The sequence below is a fragment of the Panthera tigris genome, chromosome A1, assembly GCF_018350195.1.
Source record: "Panthera tigris isolate Pti1 chromosome A1, P.tigris_Pti1_mat1.1, whole genome shotgun sequence".
Taxonomy (NCBI): Eukaryota; Metazoa; Chordata; class Mammalia; order Carnivora; family Felidae; genus Panthera; species Panthera tigris.
In genome coordinates this window covers 113,683,034-113,702,881 of record NC_056660.1, presented here as the reverse complement: position 1 = coordinate 113,702,881, position 19,848 = coordinate 113,683,034, and the positions used below count along the sequence as shown (strand labels likewise).

The window sequence follows — 19,848 nt, the reverse complement described above, 5'->3', positions numbered from 1 at the left end:
TGTTTTGGAAAACTGAGAGTTTTTCCCCATTGAGGATAATACTAGCTGTGGGTCTTTCGTATATGACCTTTATGAAGTTTAGGTAAGTTCCTTCTATCTCTACATTCTTGAGGGTTTAAAAAAAATTTCTTTTTAATGTTTACTTATTTCTGAGACAAAGAGAGACAGAGCATGAGTTGGGGAGGGGCAGAGAGAGAGGGAGACACAGAATCAGAGGCAGGCTCCAGGCTCTGAGCTGTCAGCACAGAGCCTGACACAGGGCTTGAACTCATAAACCGTGAGATCATGACCTGAGGCGAAGTCAGTCACTCAACTGACTGAGCCACCCAGGCACGCTGCTTAGGGTTTTTTAAAAAGAAAGTTGCTGTATTTTGTCAAATGTTTTTTTCTGCATCTACTGAGAGAATCATATGGTTCTTATCCTTTTTATTAATGTGGTGTAGCATGTTGATTGATTTGTAGGTAGTGAACCACCCCTGCAGCCCAAGGAGCAAATCAAATCCTACTTGATTCTGGTGAATAATTCTTTTAAACTGTTGGATTCAATTTGCTAGTGTCTTGTTGAGAATTTTTGCATCCATGTTAATCAGGGATGTTGGTCTGTAATTCTCTTTTTTAGTGAAATCTTTGTCTGGTTTTGCAATCACGGTAATTCTGGCTTTATAGAGTGAATTTGGAAGTTTTACTGCCATATCTGTTTTTTTTTAATAGTCTTAATTTTTAAATTTAAGTTTATTTTAGTAGACAGAGACAGCGTGAGTGGGGGAGGGGTAGAGAGCAGAAGAGAGAGAGAATCCCAACCAGGCTCCATACTGTCAGCATAGAGCCCAGTGCAGGTCTTGAACCACAAACCGTGAGATCATTACCCAAGCTGAAATAAAGATTTTGACACTTAACTGACTGAGACACTGAGGCACCCCTGTTTTTTAGAATATATTTAGAAGAATAGGTATTGATTCCTTTTTAAATGTTTGGTCGAAATTTCTTGGGAAGCCATCTAGCCCTGGACTCTTGTTTGTTGGGATATTTTTGATTATTGATTCAATTTCTTTGCTGGTTATGCATCTGTTCAAATTTTCTGTTCCTTCCTGTTTCAGTTTTGGTAGTTTATATGTTTCTAGCAGTTTGTCCATTTCTTCCAGATTGCCCAATTTGTTGGCATATAATTGCTCATAATATTCTTTTATAATTGTTTGTATTTCTGTGTTGGTTGTGATCTTCCCTCTTTCATTTATGATTTTATTTATTTGGGTTCTTTCTCTTTTCTTTTTGAACACTCTTTTCTTTTTGATAAGGCTAGAGGTTTATGAATTTTGTTAATTCTTTCAATGAACCAGCTCCTAGCTTCATTGATCTGTTCTATTTGTTGGGGGGGGGGGGAGGCTTCTATATCATTGATTTCTGCTTTAATCTTTATTATTTCCCTTCTTTTGGTGGTTTTGGGTTTCATTTGCTGTTCTTTTTCCAGCTCCTTTAGCTGTAAGGTTGGATTGTATATTTGAGACTTTTCTTGCTTCTTGAAGAGAACCTGTTTTGCTCTATACTTCCCCCTTAGGACCACCTTTGCTGCATTCCAAAGGTTTTGGATTATGGTGTTTTCATTTTCATTTGCTTCCATGTATTTTTAAATTTCTTCTTTAATATCCCGGTTAGCCCATTTGTTCTTTAGTAGGATGTTCTTTAACCTCCATGTATTTTTGGTCTTCCCAATTTTTTTGTTTGTTTGTTTTTGTGATTGACTTCAAGTTTCATATTATTGTGGTTTGAAAATATGCATGGTATGATCTCAGTCTTCTTGTACTGGTTGGAGCCTGATTTGTGATCCAGTATGTGTTTTGATCAGGATAAAGTTCCATGTGCATTAGAAAAGAATGTGTATCCTGCTGCTTTAGGATGAAATGCTCTGAATGTATGTATTAAGTCCATCTGGTCCAGTGTGTCATTCAAAGCCATTGTTTCCTTGTTGATCTTTTGCTCAGATGATCTGTTCATTTCTATAAGTGGGGTGTTAAAGTCTCCTGCTATTACTGTATTATTATCAGTATTATTACTGTATTATTACTGTTTCTTTAAGTTTGTTAATTGATTTACATATTTGGCTGTTTCAGGTTTGGGGCATAAATATTTACAGTTGTTAGATCTTGTTGGATAGACCCCTTTATTATGATATAGTGCCCTTTTTCATCTCTTATTACAGTCTTTGGTTTAAAATCTAGTTTTTCTGATACAAGTATGGCTATTCCAGCTTTCTTTTGATGTCCATTAGCATAATTAATTGTTTTCCACCCCATCACTTTCAATCTGGAGGTGTTTTTGGGTCTAAATGAGTCTACTGTAAGCAGTATATTGATGGGTCTTTTTTATCCATTCTGATGCCCTATGTCTTTTGTTTAGAGCATTTAGTCCATTAACACTCAGAGTAATTATTGATAGATATGTATTTAGTGGCATTGTATTACCTGTAAAGTCACTCTTTCTGTCTCTGTTCCTTTCTAGTCTTTGTTACTTTTGGTCTTTCTTTCCCACTCAAAGAGTCCTCTTTAATAATTCTTGCAGAGCTGCTTTAGTGTTCATGAAATCCTTTAGTTTTTGCTTTGTCTTGGAAACTTTATCTCTCCTTCTGTTCTGAATGACAGCCTTGCAGGATAAAGTATTCTTGACTGCATATTTTTCCCAGTTAGCACATTGAATATATCATGCCACTCCCTTCTGGCCTGCCATGTTTCTGTAGACATGTCTGCTGCTAACCTTATGTGTTTTCCTGTGTAGGTTAAGGACCTTTCACCCCTAACTGCTTTCACAATTCTTTCTTTGTCTTTGTACTTTGCAAGTTTTACTATGATACGTTTTAGTGTTGACCTGTTCTTGTTGATTTTGAGGAGAGTTCTCTGTGCCTCTTGGACTTGAATGCCTGTTCCTTCCTCAGATTAGAAGTTCTCAGCCATGGGACACCTGGGTGGCTCAGTCAGGTAAGCATCTACCTTCAGCTCAGGTCATGTTCTCATGGTTTGTGAGTTTGAGCCCCATGTTGGGCTCAATGTTGACAGCTCACAGTCTGGAACCTGCTTTGGATTCTGTGTCTCCCTCTCTCTCTTTCCCTCCCTTGCTTGTGCTCTGTCTCTCAAAAATAAATAAATGTTAAAAAATTTTTTTAAAAAGTTCTCAACTATAATTGGTTCAAATAAACCTGCCCCTTTTTATTTTTATTTATTTATTTATTTATTTATTTATTTAATTTTATTTTTTTTCAATATATGAAGTTTATTGTCAAATTGGTTTCCATACAACACCCAGTGCTCATCCCAAAAGGTGCCTTCCTTAATACCCATCATCCACCCTCCCCTCCCTCCCACCCCCCATCAACCCTCAGTTTGTTCTCAGTTTTTAAGAGTCTCTTATGCTTTGGCTCTCTTCCACTCTAACCTCTTTTTTTTTTCCTTCCCCTCCCCCATGGGTTTCTGTTAAGTTTCTCAGGATCCACATAAGAGTGAAAACATATGGTATCTGTCTTTCTCTGTATGGCTTATTTCACTTAGCATCACACTCTCCAGTTCCATCCATGTTGCTACAAAGGGCCATATTTCGTTCTTTCTCATTGCCACGTAGTACTCCATTGTGTATATAAACCACAGTTTCTTTATCCATTCATCAGTTGTTGGACATTTAGGCTCTTTCCGTAATTTGACTATTGTTGAGAGTGCTGCTATAAACATTGGGGTACAAGTGCCCCTATGCATCAGTACTCCTATATCCCTTGGGTAAATTCCTAGCAGTGCTATTGCTGGGTCATAGGGTAGGTCTATTTTTAATTTTTTGAGGAACCTCCACATTGTTTTCCAGAGTGGCTAAACCTGCCCCTTTTTAATGCTTTTCTTCTTCTGGGACTCCTATGATAGGGATAGTATTTCACTTTATAGAATTGCTTAGTTCCCTATGTCTGTATTCATGATTTAATAGTTTTCTTTCCCTCTTCTTTTCACCTTCATTATTTTCCATAATTTTATCTTCTCTATCACCTAATTAGCTCCTCTGGTACTTGCATCGTTGGTGTGATGTCATCCATTCAGTTTTGCGTCTTTGTTATAGCATTTTTAAATTTCAGCCTCACTAGTTTCTAGGTCTTTTATCTCTGCAGCAAGGATTTCTCTGTTGTCTTCTGTGCTTTTCTTAATCCCAGCTATTATTCTTATGATTATTGTTCTAAATTCTTGTTCAGATATATTGCTTATATCTGTTTTGAGCAAATCCCTGGCTATGTTTTCTTCTTAATCTTTCTTTGGGGGAGAATTCCTCCTCTTATCGTTTTGTCTTGGCTTCCGTCTTTTGCATGTTATGAAAGCTTGTTATGTTTCCTGCTCCTAAGAGTACTGCTATATTAAGAAGGAGTCACACACTATCCAGGGCTTGGTGCTTCAGAAAGTGTTTTTGGTATATGCTGTGTACATTATCCTATTGTTATTTGACTGTTGTTTCCCCCAGCTCAGTTCTCTGCAGAGTTCTTCCTTGTTTGCAGTGTGGAATATTTGAACCTTTAACTAGGTATGCTTTTATTTGTTTAAATAAGCCTGATTAAGAAAAAAAAAGCCTGGAGCACCTGGGTGGCTTGGTTGATTAAGCGCCCAACTTCAGCTCAAGTCATGATCTCACCACTCATGAGTTCAAGCCCCACATCAGGCTCTCTGCTGTCAGTGCAGAGCCTGCTTTGGATTCTCTGTCCCCCTCCCCTGCTCATTCTCTCTATCAAAATAAATAAATAAATAAAAGCCTGATGCAAAAAGGAGAAAAGGAAAAGGTACAAAAAACCAAATAGACAAACAAAAAATTATAAGCCTGTTTACAAAGAAAAAGAAAGAAAGAAAGAAAGAAAAGCCTGATCAAAAAATGAAAAAAGGAAACAAACAATAAAAAAACTATAAGCCTGATTCCAAAGAAAAGAAAAGCATTAAAATTTAAAAAATCCTAGTCCTATTTCTACTAGAGCTGAAGCTGATGCTTTGGAGCACTCTGTGGTCAGTAGACTTGGTTAATGTGGGGTGCCTGTGTTGGTCCTCTGGAGGCAAGGCCTGCTGCACTGGCTCACAGACCTGCCCTAGTAAAGATGCCCCTGCAGGACACGTGTGGGGGTGAGGTATGGTGTAAGGACCCCAGCCTCCAAGGGGGGGGGGGTGCCATGTTGCTCACTGAAGTCCAACCATGCTGGTGGGCAGGGGAAGATGGCATCACCCTGCTCTCTTGTCCTGGGGTGGGGAGCTTGCACTCTCCGCTGTTAAACAGGAAACCCTCACAGGTAAGTAAACAGTCTCTTCTCCTGTGTCCCAGGCTTTTGTCAGATCCCTGCCCTCAACCCGTCTGTGCCCGCGCCATCAACATTCCCAGAGCCACAGCTCTCGTGTGTTTTGTCTTTGATGTGCAGCTGGGATTCAAAACTGCAAATCTTTTTTTAAAATTAATTAATTTATCTGAGAAAGAGAGAGAAAGAGGGAGAGAGAGAGAGAGAGGGAATATCCCAAACAGGCTCTACACTGTCAGCGTGGAGCCTGAAGCAGGCAGGGCTTGATCCCACGAATCATCATGACCTGAGCTGAAATCAAGAGTTGGATGTTTAGCTGACTGAACCACCAAAAAGTTTTGGGAGGCACCCCCAAAACTCCAAATCTTAAAGGACCTGTCAAGGCTCAGACCCACTCCCCGCTCTCGAGGAGAACCTTATAATGCTGCACCTGGTGCCATTCTGTCCCAGAAAAGCAGTCCCTTGGCTGCACAGTTGCCTGGAGTTTATGGTGAAGCCCAGTAAAAAGTTGCAGATCAGGTTATCCGCACTCTGCACATGCCTCTGTCCCCTGCTGTTGAACGGCTGCTCAAAGAGGCCAGCTGGGTCTTTTGTCCTTGGAGAGGTAATCTAACTTCTTCCAACTGCGTTCCAGGAAGCGGAATGTTCTCTCCTGGGGTGACCCAGGGAATTCCCACACTATGCTGTCTGCTATCCACTCCTGGGCCTCTGCCCTCTTCCCCAGGAGCATCACTACCTGCTCAGATCAACTCCAATGAATGGCACAGACTTCAAAACCTTCAGAATTTGAACTCCAGTGTTTGCAAAAACTTGCAGTAGTATGTTCCTCCCGATTCCCCAGTCATTGGTTTTGGGGGAGTGCTTTTCTTGCAAAAACCAGATGCAGTGCTCTGTCTCCTACTCTCTCCTCCTTTCTGTGAGAAGGGCTCCCTACCTTCTGTGGCAGCAAGGCTTTTCTCTCTTCCAGTTCACCTGACAGGTTCTGTCTCTCTAATTATGCAGATTGTTCTCTTGATCCTCAGGATTAATCCTTAATTTCCAAGATGTTCAAAATTATTTCATGTCGACTTAGCTATGTTCAAGGAACGAGGCAAGCCCAGGGTCCCCTGACTACTCTGCCATCTTAACTCCTCTTGTTCTTTCTCTCTCTTTTTAAGATTTTATTTTTAAGTAATCTCTACACCCAATTTGGGGCTCAACCTCACAACCCTGAGATCAAGAGTCACATGCTTTACTGACTGAGCCAGCCAGGTACCACCAGGGCCTTCCTTTCTACCTGGCATGGTTTTCCTTGGTCCAATAAAATATGTGACTTTCTTGTGTGCATCTTCTAGATGAACTTTCAAGGAAGTTTTCCAACACTCAAAGGCCCACACTCTATTTTGTTCTCGATTCTGAAGTAGGTGGACCACCACTTTCTGTGAGATCAGTGTGGGTTCTGGTCACACTTGGGTTCCATTGTCATGGAGCTAGACTTGTTGAAGGCCATTGACCATGGTCAATCCCTTCCTCTTGGTATACAGAGGTTGGGGGGTGTGACACGCAGGGTGGGATGTCTCGTCCTGGCTGATAAGAAAGTAGAGAGCTGGTGTCCACCTTGGTGGGCAGCCTCAGACCATAAATCCTCACCTCCTCCTCAGACTACTGGCAAGCCTGGGTGGGACAGGAGGACACTCCTCTTCTGCTCCTGTCATGTTAACATTGACTGTCAGCTGGGATTTAGCTAAGGCTAGAAGGCTTCCATGTGGCTTCTCCATGTGGCTTAAGCTTCCTCACAACTGAGTGGATGGATTTCAAGGACAAATGTCCTATACTCTTCAAGGAGCGGGGACTCCCTATGTGGTGCCATTCCAAAGGCATCTGGCTAGCTCACCTGAAGTCCCTCAGGATATATCTGGAAGGCTTTGGGAAGGCCTTCTATTCAGGCTGAAAATAATCTGTCTCCTCCTTTCTCTGCTATGCAAGATTTTCTGGAAGTCTTTTCCCAAGTGTGGACTGCATAGGATGCTGCTGCTCTCAGCTGTCCTTATATCCAGGAGATGGTCTTATATCAGGGCCCTGTTTCATTTCATCAGAGAAGATCTGCAGCATGTGAGAGTATAGCTCTCATTTTGTTCATTGGGAAACTGAGTCAGAAGGGCCCTATCATATATTCCATGATGGTCCAATCATGCGCTCTACTCCTGGGTATGGAGCAGAGAGGTTCTTCACAGCATTGTTATGTTGGTTATTTGAGATAATGCACTTAAAACAATTCACACAATGTCTGGCTTGGTGCGGTGGTTAACAATGTCAGTTTCAGTAGGTACGTAGGCCTTCTTGTGTTGATGTGAGACCATAAGATGCCTGTGTGATCCTCTTTTGGAAATTTGTAAGAAAACAGATGTTGTATCTGAACTCATGAGAAGATAAATAATGAATATTTTCTTCTTTTCTTTTTGTATACTAATCTTTAATTTCTTCACTCTGGCAAGATTAAATTGGACAAATGGATTTTTAGTCCTGCTATATGTTATGATTTGAAGAATTTGGGTAATTTCTGAAGGTTGATTTTCTCTAGCTAATAGAAAGTTTCTAAGTAGTCTTTTTTTCACTCATCAAATAGATCTGACTCCATGCTAATCATTCAATGAGAGTCAAGATATATAAAGGCCTGAATCTGTGGGTGAGATGCTCACAGTTTTGTTAGGGACAGGCTGGCAGGCTGGAAGCACAGTACTATGTGTAGAAATGGGGAAGGGGTGGGCAGTAGGAAGAGATGACTTTGGGTATGTGTGCTGAGTAGGCCCAAGGATTGGAGACACAGTGTGAGTCAGGGTTGCTGAGGAAAAGCTCCCTAGGGAAGGTGAGTCTTGGACTAGACCTTAAAGGAAATTATGGATCAAAACTGATTGCTTTCCAGACCAGAGGAAGGGACAGTGGACAGAGGCCCAGAGACTGCACTGACCATATGGTGTGGATAAAATAAATGAGTGTCTTAATTAGAGTGCAAGGGCCACTTTGGGAAAGTCAAGGGGCGAGCTGTGTTTTTTTTTAATTAATTTTTTAAATGTTTGTTTTTGAGAGAGAGAGAGAGACAGAGTGTGAGCTGGGGAAGGGGCAGAGAGAGGGAGACATAGAATCTGAAGCAGGCTCCAGGCCCTGAGCTGTCAGCCCAGAGCCTGATGCTGGGCTTGAACCCACGAGCCATGAGATCATGACCTGAGCGTTAAGTCAGACACTTAACCAATTGAGCCACCCAGGCACCCAATTTTTTTAAAATCTGTTTTAATACAAGATCATTAAAACACACATAGTATAGATCTTTAAAAACACATAGTGGGATCCTGGGAAGATGGCGGCGTAGGAGGATGCTGGGCTCACCGCGCGTCCTGTTGATCACTTAGATTCCACCTACACCTGCCTAAATAACCCAGAAAACCGCCATAAGACTAGCAGAACGGAGTCTCCGGAGCCAAGCGCAGACGAGAGGCCCACGGAAAAGGGTAGGAAGGGCAGCAAGGTGGTGCACACTACACAGACTGGCGGGAGGGAGCCGGGGCGGAGGGGCGGCCCGCCGGCCGAGCAGAGCCCCTGAGTCTGGCTTGCAAAAGCGGAGGGGCCGGACGGAGTGTGTTCCGACAGCAAGTGGGACTTGACATCTGGAAGGTTATAAGCTAACAGCTCTGCTCAGAGAATGGGAGAGCTGCAGGACAATAGGAGGGACAGTTGTTGAGCCCCGGACGACAGAGCTCAGCTTGGCAGGGAACAAAGGCTCTCGCCAGCGCCATCTCCCTCGCCCATCCCCCAGCCAAAATCCCAAAGGGAACTGGTTCCTGCCAGGGAACTTGCTTGCACCGGGCAAATACCCAACGCTGTGCTTCTTCAGATCCATCCCTCCGGCGGCTCTGACTCCCTCCCGGTGCCTCAGGGCCCCTCCCGAAGCAGATCTCCGAAGGAAAAGCAAAAGCGAGCTGAGCCTGCCCCTCCCGCCCCTGTGCACCTTGCCGATCCACCCCAGCTAATACGCCAGATCACCAGCACCACAAGCCTGGCAGTGTGCAAGTAGCCCAGACGGGCCACGCCACCCCGCAGTGAATCCCGCCCCTAGGAGAGGGGAAGAGAAGGCACACACCAGTCTGACTGTGGCCCCAGCAGTGGGCTGGGGGCAGACATCGGGTCGGACTGCGGCCCCGCCCACTAACTCCAGTTATACACCACAGCACAGGGGAAGTGCACTGCAGGTCCTCACCACGCCAGGGACTCTCCAAAATGACCAAACGGAAGAATTCCCCTCAGAAGAATCTCCAGGAAATAACAACAGCTAATGAACTGATCAAAAAGGATTTAAATAATATAACAGAAAGTGAATTTAGAATAATAGTCATAAAATTAATCGCTGGGCTTGAAAACAGTATAAAGGACAGCCGAGAATCTCTTGCTACAGAGATCAAGGGACTAAGGAACAGCCAGGAGGAGCTAAAAAATGCTATCAATGAACTGCAAAATAAAATGGAGACAACTACGGCTCGGATTGAAGAGGCAGAGGAGAGAATAGGTGAACTAGAAGACAAAATTATGGAAAAAGAAGAAGCTGAGAAAAAGATAAAAAAATCCAGGAGTATGAGGGGAAAATTAGAGAACTAAGTGATGCACTAAAGAGAAATAATATACGCATAATTGGTATTCCAGAGGAGGAAGAGAGAGGGAAAGGTGCTGAAGGTGTACTTGAAGAAATAATAGCTGAGAACTTCCCGGATCTGGGGAAGGAAAAAGGCATTGAAATCCAAGAGGCACAGAGAACTCCCTTCAGACATAACTTGAATCGATCTTCTGCATGACGTATCATAGTGAAACTGGCAAAATACAAGGATAAAGAGAAAATTCTGAAAGCAGCTAGAGGTAAACGTGCTCTAACATATAAAGGGAGACCTATAAGACTCGTGACTGATCTCTCTACTGAAACTTGGCAGGCCAGAAAGGAATGGCAGGAGATCTTCAATGTGATGAACAGAAAAAATATGCAGCCAAGAATCCTTTATCCAGCAAGTCTGTCATTTAGAATAGAAGGAGAGATAAAGGTCTTCCCAAACAAACAAAAACTGAAGGAATTTGTCACCACTAAGCTAGCCCTACAAGAGATCCTAAGGGGGATCCTGTGAGACAAAATGCCAGAGACATCGCTATAAGCATGAAATGTATGGACATCACAATGACTCTAAACCCATATATTTCTATAATAACACTGAATGTAAACGGACCAAATTCGCCAACCAAAAGACATAGGTATCAGAATGGATAAAAAACAAGACCCACCTATTTGCTGTCTACAAGAGACTCATTTTGGACCTGAGACACCTTCAGATTGAGAGAGGGGATGGAAAACTATCATGCCACTGGAAGTCAAAAGAAAGCTGGAGTAGCCATACTTATATCAGACAAACTAGACTTTAAAGGCTGTAACAAGAGATGAAGAAGGGCATTACATAATAATCACAGGGTCTATCCATCAGGAAGAGCTAACAATTATAAATGTCTATGCACCGAATACAGGAGCCCCCAAATATATAAAACAATTACTCACAAACATAAGCAACCTTATTGATAAGAATGTGGTCATTGCAGGGGACTTTAACACTCCACTTACAGAAATGGATAGATCATCTAGACACACGGTCAATAAAGAAACAAGGACCCTGGATGATACATTGGATCAGATGGACTTGACAGATATATTTAGAACTCTGCATCCCAAAGCAACAGAATATACTTTCTTCTCGAGTGCACATGAAACATTCTCCAAGATAGATCACATACTGGGTCACAAAACAGCCCTTCGTAAGTATACAAGAATTGAGATGATACCATGCATGCTTTCAGACCACAATGCTATGAAGCTTGAAATCAACCACAGGAAAAAGTCTGGAAAACCTCCAAAAGCATGGAGGTTAAAGAACACCCTACTAAAGAATGAGTGGGTCAACCAGGCAATTAGAGAAGAAATTAAAAAATATATGGAAACAAGAGAAAATGAAAATACAACAATCCAAACGCGTTGGGATGCAGCAAAGGCAGTCCTGAGAGGAAAATACAATGCAATCCAGGCGTATCTCAAGAAACAAGAAAAATCCCCAATACAGGGGCGCCTGGGTGGCTCAGTTGGTTAAGCGGCCGACTTCGGCTCAGGTCATGATCTCGCGGTCCGTGAGTTCGAGCCCCGCGTTGGGCTCTGTGCTGACAGCTCAGAGCCTGGAGCCTGTTTCAGATTCTGTGTCTCCCTCTCTCTCTGACCCTCCCCCGTTCATGCTCTGTCTCTCTCTGTCTCAAAAATAAATAAACGTTAAAAAAAAATTTTTTTTTAAAAAGAAAAATCCCCAATACAAAATCTAACAGCACATCTAAAGGAACTAGAAGCAGAACAGCAAAGACAGCCTAAATCCAGCAGAAGAAGAGAAATAATAAAGATCAGAGCAGAAATAAACAATATAGAATCTAAAAAAATTGTAGAGCAGATCAACGAAACCAAGACTTTTTTTTTTTTTGAAAAAATAAACAAAATTGATAAACCTCTAGCCAGGCTTCTCAAAAAGAAAAGGGAGATGACCCAAATCGATAAAATCATGAATGAAAATCGAATTATTACAACCAATCCCTCAGAAATACAAGCAATTATCAGGGAATACCATGAAAAATTATCTGCCAACAAACTGGACAACCTGGATGAAATGGACAAATTCCTAAACACCCACACGCTTCCAAAACTCAATCAGGAGGAAATAGAAAGCTTGAACAGACGCATAACCAGCGAAGAAATTGAATCAGTCATCAAAAGTCTCCCAACAAATAAGAGTCCAGGACTAGATGGCTTCCCAGGGGAGTTCTACCAGAAATTTAAAGCAGAGATAATACCTATCCTTCTCAAGCTATTCCAAAAAATAGAAACGGAAGGAAAACTTCCAGACTCATTCTATGAAGCCAGTATTACTTTGATTCCTAAACCAGACAGAGACCCAGTAAAAAAAGAGAACTACAGGCCAATATCCCTGATGAATATGGATGCAAAAATTCTCAATAAGATACTAGCAAATCGAATTCAACAGCATATAAAAAGAATTATTCACCATGATCAAGTGGGATTCATTCCTGGGCTGCAGGACTGGTTCAACATTCACAAATCAATCAACGTGATACATCACATTAATAAAAGCAAAGATAAGAACCATATGATCCTGTCAATCGATGCAGAAAAGGCCTTTGACAAAATTCAGCACCCTTTCTTAATAAAAACCCTCGAGAAAGTCGGGATAGAAGGAACATACTTAAAGATCATAAAAGCCATTTATGAAAAGCCCACGGCTAACATCATCCTCAATGGGGAAAAACTGAGAGCTTTTTCCCTGAGATCAGGAACACGACAGGGATGCCCACTCTCACCGCTGTTGTTTAACATAGTGTTGGAAGTTCTAGCATCAGCAATCAGACAACAAAAGGAAATCAAAGGCATCAAAATTGGCAAAGATGAAGTTAAGCTTTCACTTTTTGCAGATGACATATATTATACATGGAAAATCCGATAGACTCCACCAGAAGTCTGCTAGAACTGATACATGAATTTAGCAAAGTTGCAGGATACAAAATCAATGTACAGAAATCAGTTGCATTCTTATACACTAATAATGAAGCAACAGAAAGACAAATAAAGAAACTGATCCCATTCACAATTGCACCAAGAAGCATAAAATACCTAGGAATAAATCTAACCAAAGATGTAAAAGATCTGTATGCTGAAAACTATAGAAAGCTTATGAAGGAAATTTAAGAAGATATAAAGAAATGGAAAAACATTCCGTGCTCATGGATTAGAAGAATAAATATTGTCAAAATGTCAATACTACCCAAAGCTATCTACACATTCAGTGCAATCCCAATCAAAATTGTACCAGCATTCTTCTCGAAGCTAGAACAAGCAGTCCTAAAATTCATATGGAACCACAAAAGGCCCTGAATAGCCAAAGTAATTTTGAAGAAGAAGACCAAAGCAGGAGGCATCACAATCCCAGACTTTAGCCTCTACTACAAAGCTGTAATCATCAAGACAGCATGGTATTGGCACAAAAACAGACACATAGACCAATGGAATGGAATAGAAACCCCAGAACTAGACCCACAAACGTATGGCCAACTAATCTTTGACAAAGCAGGAAAGAATATCCAATGGAAAAAAGATAGTCTCTTTAACAAATGGTGCTTGGAGAACTGGACAGCAACATGCAGAAGATTGAAACTAAACCACTTTCTCACACCATTCACAAAAATCAGCTCAAAATGGATAAAGGACCTGAGTGTGAGACAGGAAACCATCAAAACCCTAGAGGAGAAAGCAGGAAAAGACCTCTCTGACCTCAGCCATAGCAATTTCTTACTTGACACATCCCCAAAGGCAAGGGAATTAAAAGCAAAAATGAACTACTGGGACCTTATGAAGATAAAAAGCTTCTGCACAGCAAAGGAAACAATCAACAAAACTAAAAGGCAACCAACGGAATGGGAAAAGATATTTGCAAATGACATATCGGACAAAGGGCTAGTATCCAAAATCTATAAAGAGCTCACCAAACTCCACACATGAAGAACAAATAACCCAGTGAAGAAATGGGCAGAAAACATGAACAGACACTTCTCTAAAGAAGACATCTGGATGGCCAACAGGCACAGGAAAAGATGCTCAACGTTGCTCCTCATCAGGGAAATACAAATCAAAACCACACTGAGATATTACCTCACGCCAGTCAGAGTGGCCAAAATGAACAAATCAGGAGACTATAGATGCTGGAGAGGATGTGGAGAAACGGGAACCCTCTTGCACTGTTGGTGGGAATGCAAATTGGTGCAGCCGCTCTGGAAAACAGTGTGGAGGTTCCTCAAAAAATTAAAAATACATCTCCCCTATGACCCAGCAATAGCACTGCTAGGAATTTACCCAATGGATACAGGAGTACTGATGCATAGGGGCACTTGTACCCCAATGTTTATAGCAGCACTCTCAACAATAGCCAAATTATGGAAAGAGCCTAAATGTCCATCAACTGATGAATGGATAAAGAAATTGTGGTTTATATACACAATGTAATACTACGTGGCAACGAGAAAGAATGAAATATGGCCCTTTGTAGCAACATGGATGGAACTGGAGAGTGTGATGCTAAGTGAAATAAGCCATACAGAGAAAGACAGATACCATATGTTTTCACTCTTATGTGGATCCTGAGAAACTTAACAGAAACCCATGGGGGAGGGGAAGGAAAAAAAAAAAGAGGTTAGAGTGGGAGAGAGCCAAAGCATAAGAGACTCTTAAAAACTGAGAACAAACTGAGGGTTGTTGGGGGGTGGGAGGGTGGGGAGGGTTGGTGACGGGTATTGAGGAGGGCATCTTTTGGGATGAGCACTGGGTGTTGTATTGAAACCAATTTGACAATAAACTTCATATATTGAAAAAAAAATAAAATAAAAAATAAAAACACATAGTGACTGGGGCGCCTGGGTGGGTCAGTTGGTTAAGCACCTGACTCTTGATTTTCACTTACGTCATGATCTCACAGTTCATGGGACTGAGTCCCGCGTTATACTCTGTGCTGATGGCGAGGAGCCTGCTTGGGATTCTCTCTTTCCCTCTCTATCTGTCCCTACCCCTACCCCCCAAAATAAATAAAATTAAAAAAAATATTCTCTCTCAAAAACAAAACAAAATAAAACACATAGTGGCTGATCCTCTTGTTCTGGCTTTCAGTCCCAGACTCAGATAGTGAATTTTATTTTTAGATACCTTTTTTTTTTTTGACCATTTTTAGGAGTCTGTGATTGAGATGGTGCTGTGCCAAGAAGGTAAGAGTCAGGATAAAAAAAGTAACTTAGGATAGAAAGAAGCCTTTTCATTATGTTAGGAAGAAGCTTTATAAAGGGGAATGCTTTTCTGTCAATTAGTGCTTCTTTGAGCACTGAAGTGGGAGTCACCTCGAACAAACATATTCATTAGAAGAGTCAAGGCTTAAGGACCAACTAACAAACCTGTCATCCCTAGAATTTTAGAAAGTGAAAAATGATAGAATGATAGATCACGGTAGAGTGATAATCATTTTCACTTAGAAAATGAAGGATGATAATCAGGAGATGTTGTAGAACCCTTTGAGTTCCCTTGTAAAGGCTCTGGCCTGACCTGTGTGAATAAAGATAGCAATAACTTCAGATCCTTTGTGGTAAAGACTTCTGGCGTTCACCCACATCTGGTTCTCTTCTTCTTTTTTTTTAATCATTAACAAATTAAAAAAATTTTTTAAATTATTTATTTATTTTTGAGAGAGAGACAGCATGTGAGCAGGGGAAGAGCAGAGAGAGAGGGAGACATAGAATCCAAAGCAGCCTTCAGGCTCTGTGCTGACAGCTCAGTTTGAGCCTGACATGGGGCTCGAACTCACGAACTGTGAGATCATGATCTGAGCCGAAGTCGGATGCTTAACCAACTGAGCCACCCAGGTGCCCCTAAAAATTTTTTTTTAAGTTTATTTATTTTGATAGAAAGAGAGAGAGTGAGTGAGTGAGTGAGTGAAAGAGCAGGGGAGGGGCATCTGTACTGTCAGCACAGAGTTGGATGCAGGGCTAGAACTCACTAACCATGAGATCATGACTTGAGCTGAAGCCAAGAGTTGGACCCTTAATCAACTGAGCCACTCAGGTGCCCCTGGTTCTTTTCTTCTAGGCGCACTGCAGGGTTATAGTTTCCCATCCCTTGCATTTAGGTAGCAACATATGAATATTTCTGGCCAATGAGTTGTGAGTGGAAGTGGTGCTTATGTTGCTTTTAGGCCAAAGTATTTAATCGCTGGTATGAGACTCTTCAGCTCCTCAAATCCTTGCCTTAGTTAGTGAGAAGGTTGTGTATTCCAGATGGAATTCCTACAAGATGGTGGTACCTCACTGTCTTGGGTCCCTGATCATTACATATAGCATAACCCTGCCCACCCCCTTCAATCTGAGGCCTGGCCCTGAGAGATTGGGTGTTATGACCGTAGCATATACTAACCTATCCTGACAGTATAACCATTCCTGCTCATTTCTCTCCTTATTCTTCTCTCCTTTCTTGGGACTTAAGAGAAACATTTATTTGCTCCTAGGGAATGGGTTGAATGTTAGAGAGGTATATTTGGGAGAGAGGGGAGAAGAAGACGGTGGATTTAGCTGGCAATAGTGATTATAGAATTGCTTCTGGTATGTGTCATAAAGGCAGGAGGAAGAAGGAGGGATAAACTGAGAGATCTGTAATTTGTTCACCATCTCTGTGGGTATTATGGTCTGTTTTGGGGGCATTGTGAGCCGTAAATGCTGCTGTCTGCACAGATTTGCCCATGTTTACCCCTTAGCCTACCTGTAGAAGCCTTCCTCCTGAGAAGGCTTTGAGTGGTGACCAAGCAGAAAGAAAACTGTTCTGGAAAGCTTGACAGTTAAATCCGTGATCAGCTTTCAAGGCTGAAGTTTCAGGGACTCTGACTTGAATTGTTCATACAGTTTCTTTGAAGACTCACTATGTAGGAAGAAGTCAGCTCTTCCAGCTTCTTTTCGTATGAAGTCTCTGTGTGAATTTGAGAATCCTCAACTATTAATCACTGTCAGTTCAGTTAAAGAATACATATTGTTTTAATGTAACTTACTCCAAGAATGCTTCTCACCAGCCTTCTCTTTTAATTCTCCCACTGATCTGCTCTGTGGCTGATAGCACGTCACTTTCCCCTCTGGGCTTCAGTTCTCTCTGTAAACTGTTCCAGCCCTGACATTCTAAAGTTATGAGAGGGGAGAATAAGAATGTTCCCAATTTGTGGGTTGAAGATTCTAGAACAAGAGAGGGAAGAGTTAACTCTGATCCATGTTTAACACTTTCAGAGGCTATTCTTGTTCCCTCACCCATAGGAGGGTGATAATGCAGTGTGAATGTGAAATTGCTTTATTTATTTATTTATTTAAAAAAATTTTTTTAATATGAAATTTGACAAATTGGTTTCCATACAACACCCAGTGCTCATCCCAACAGGTGCCCTCCTCAATACCTAACACCCACCCTCCTCTCCCTCCCACCCCCCCCATCAACCCTCAGTTTATTTTCAGTTTTTAAGAGTCTCTTATGGTTTGGCTCCCTCCATCTCTAACTTTTTTTTTTCTTTCCCATCCCCCCATGGTCTTCTGTTAAGTTTCTCAGGATCCACATATGGATGGAAAGTGAAAACATATGGTATCTGTCTTTCTCTGTATGACTTATTTCACGTAGCATAACACTCTTCAATTCCATTCACGTTGCTACAAAAAGGCCATATTTCATTCTTTCTCATTGCCAAGTAGTTTTCCACTGTGTATGTAAACCACAATTTCTTTATCCATTCATCAGTTGATGGACATTTGGGCTCTTTCCATAACTTGGCTATTATTGAAAGTGCTGCTATAAACATTGGGGTACAAGTGCCCCTATGTATCAGCACTCCTGTATCCCTTGGGTAAATTCTTAGTTGTGCTATTCCTGGGTCATAGGGTAGATGTATTTTTAATTTTTTGAGGAACCTCCACACTTTTCCAGAGTGGCTGCATCAGTTTGCATTCCCACCACCAGTGCAAGAGGGTTCCCATTTCTCCACATCCTCTCCAGCATCTATAGAATCCTGATTTGTTCATTTTAGCCACTCTGACTGGCGTGAGGTGATATCTCAGTGTGGTTTTGATTTGTATTTCCCTGATGAGGAGTGATGTTGAGCACCTTTTCATGTCCCTGTTGGCCATCTGGATGTCTTCTTTAGAGAAGTGTCTATTCATGTTTTCTGCCCATTTCTTCACTGGGTTATTTGTTCTTCATGTGTGGAGTTTGGTGAGTTCTTTATAGATTTTGGATACTAGCCCTTTATCTGATATGTCACTTACAGCAATGGATAGATCATCTAGACACAGGATCAAAAAAGAAACAAGGGCTCTGAATGATACATTGGATCAGATGGACCAGACAGATATATTTAGAACTCTGCATCCCAAAGCAACAGAATATACTTTCTTCTCGAGTGCACGTGGAACATTCTCCAAGATAGATCACATACTGGGTCACAAAACAGCCCTTCATACGTATAAAAGAACTGAGATCATACCATGCATGCTTTCAGATCACAATGCTATGAAACTTGAAATCAACCACGAAATCAACCAAGGAAAAAGTCTGGAAAACCTCCAAAAGCATGGAGATTGAAGAACGCCCTACTAAAGAATGAATGGGTCAACCAGGCAATTAGAGAAGAAATTAAAAAATATATGGAAACAAGCAAAAATGAAAATACAACAATCCAAATGCTTTGGGATGCAGCAAACGCAGTCCTGAGAGGAAAATACATTGCAATCCAGGCGTATCTCAAGAAACAAAAATCCCCAATACAAAATCTAACAGCACACCTAAAGGAAATAGAAGCAAAACAGTAAAGACACCCCAAACCCAGCAGAAGAAGAGAAACAATAAAGATCAGAGAAGAAATAAACAATGTAGAAACTAAAAAAACAGTAGAACAGATCGATGAAACCCAAGAGTTGGTTTTTTGAAAAAATAAACAAAATTGATAAACCTCTAGCCGGGCTTCTCAAAAAGAAAAGGGAGAGGACCCAAAGAGATAAAATCATGAATGAAAATGGAATTATTACAACCAATCCCTCAGAAACACAAGCAATTATCAGGGAATACCATGAAAAATTATCTGCCAACAAACTGGACAACCTGGAAGAAATGTGAAATTGCTTTAAAGCTTCCTGCCTGGAGGCTGTAAGTAGCTTGAGGTCATTAACCTGGTTTCATTTGCTTCTGTTTCTCTTGTATATGACATAGCTCTTGGTACAGGGTAGGTGCTTAGTAAAGTTTGCTGACTTGAATTGGAGTAAATACTCTGTGTTCCTTACAAACATTTTTTTTTACAGCTTTATTGCAATAGATCAATATATGATAAACTGCACATTTTAAAGTGTATAATTTGATAAGTTTTGACATTTGTGTACACTTGTGAAGCCATTACCACAATCAAGATAATTAACATATCTGTTACTCCCAAAAGTTTTCTCATGTCTCCATTGTAATAACTCTCTTATACCTTCCTGCCCCTGTCTTCAGACAACCACTGATTTGCTGTCACTGTAGATTAATTTGTATTCTCTAGAATTCTGTATAAATGATATATGCAGTATGTATTTTATTTTCTTGGTGGGGAGGTATCTGCCTTTTTTCACTCAGTGTAATAATAATTATTGTCATTATTTTTGTATTTTATTTATTGTTAAAGTTTTCTTTTTGAGGCAGAGAGAGAGAGAGAGAGAGAGAGAGAGAATGGGGGAGGGGAAAAAGAGGGGGACATAGGATCCAAAGTTGGCTCCATGCTGACAGCAGAGAGCCTGATGTGGGGCTCGAACGCATGAACCACAAGATCATGACCTGAGCTGAAGTTGGATGCTTAACTGACTGAGTCACCCTGGCACCCACTCAGCATAATTATTTTGAGATTCATCCATATTGTAGTCTG

At 41.2% G+C, this 19,848-nt stretch overlaps 1 protein-coding gene and 1 long non-coding RNA gene across 4 annotated transcripts in view; one reads left to right on the top strand and one right to left on the bottom strand.

The window, feature by feature from the left end:
* The window catches only part of LOC122238055, a 28,362-nt gene extending 11,222 nt beyond the window's left edge, over positions 1–17,140 (bottom strand). Inside the window, exons 1-2 of one of the 2 annotated variants that reach the window (XR_006217041.1) lie at positions 16,972–17,140; positions 16,689–16,892 (exon numbers count right to left, since the gene is read on the bottom strand). This is a non-coding gene — a long non-coding RNA (uncharacterized LOC122238055). The remainder of the gene's footprint in view (positions 1–16,688; positions 16,893–16,971) is intronic. The other variant, XR_006217040.1, reaches the window with a different exon arrangement.
* KLHL3 (kelch like family member 3) overlaps positions 1–19,848 on the top strand; it is a 278,634-nt gene that overhangs the window by 65,201 nt on the left and 193,585 nt on the right. The gene's annotated exons all lie outside the window — the stretch shown is intronic.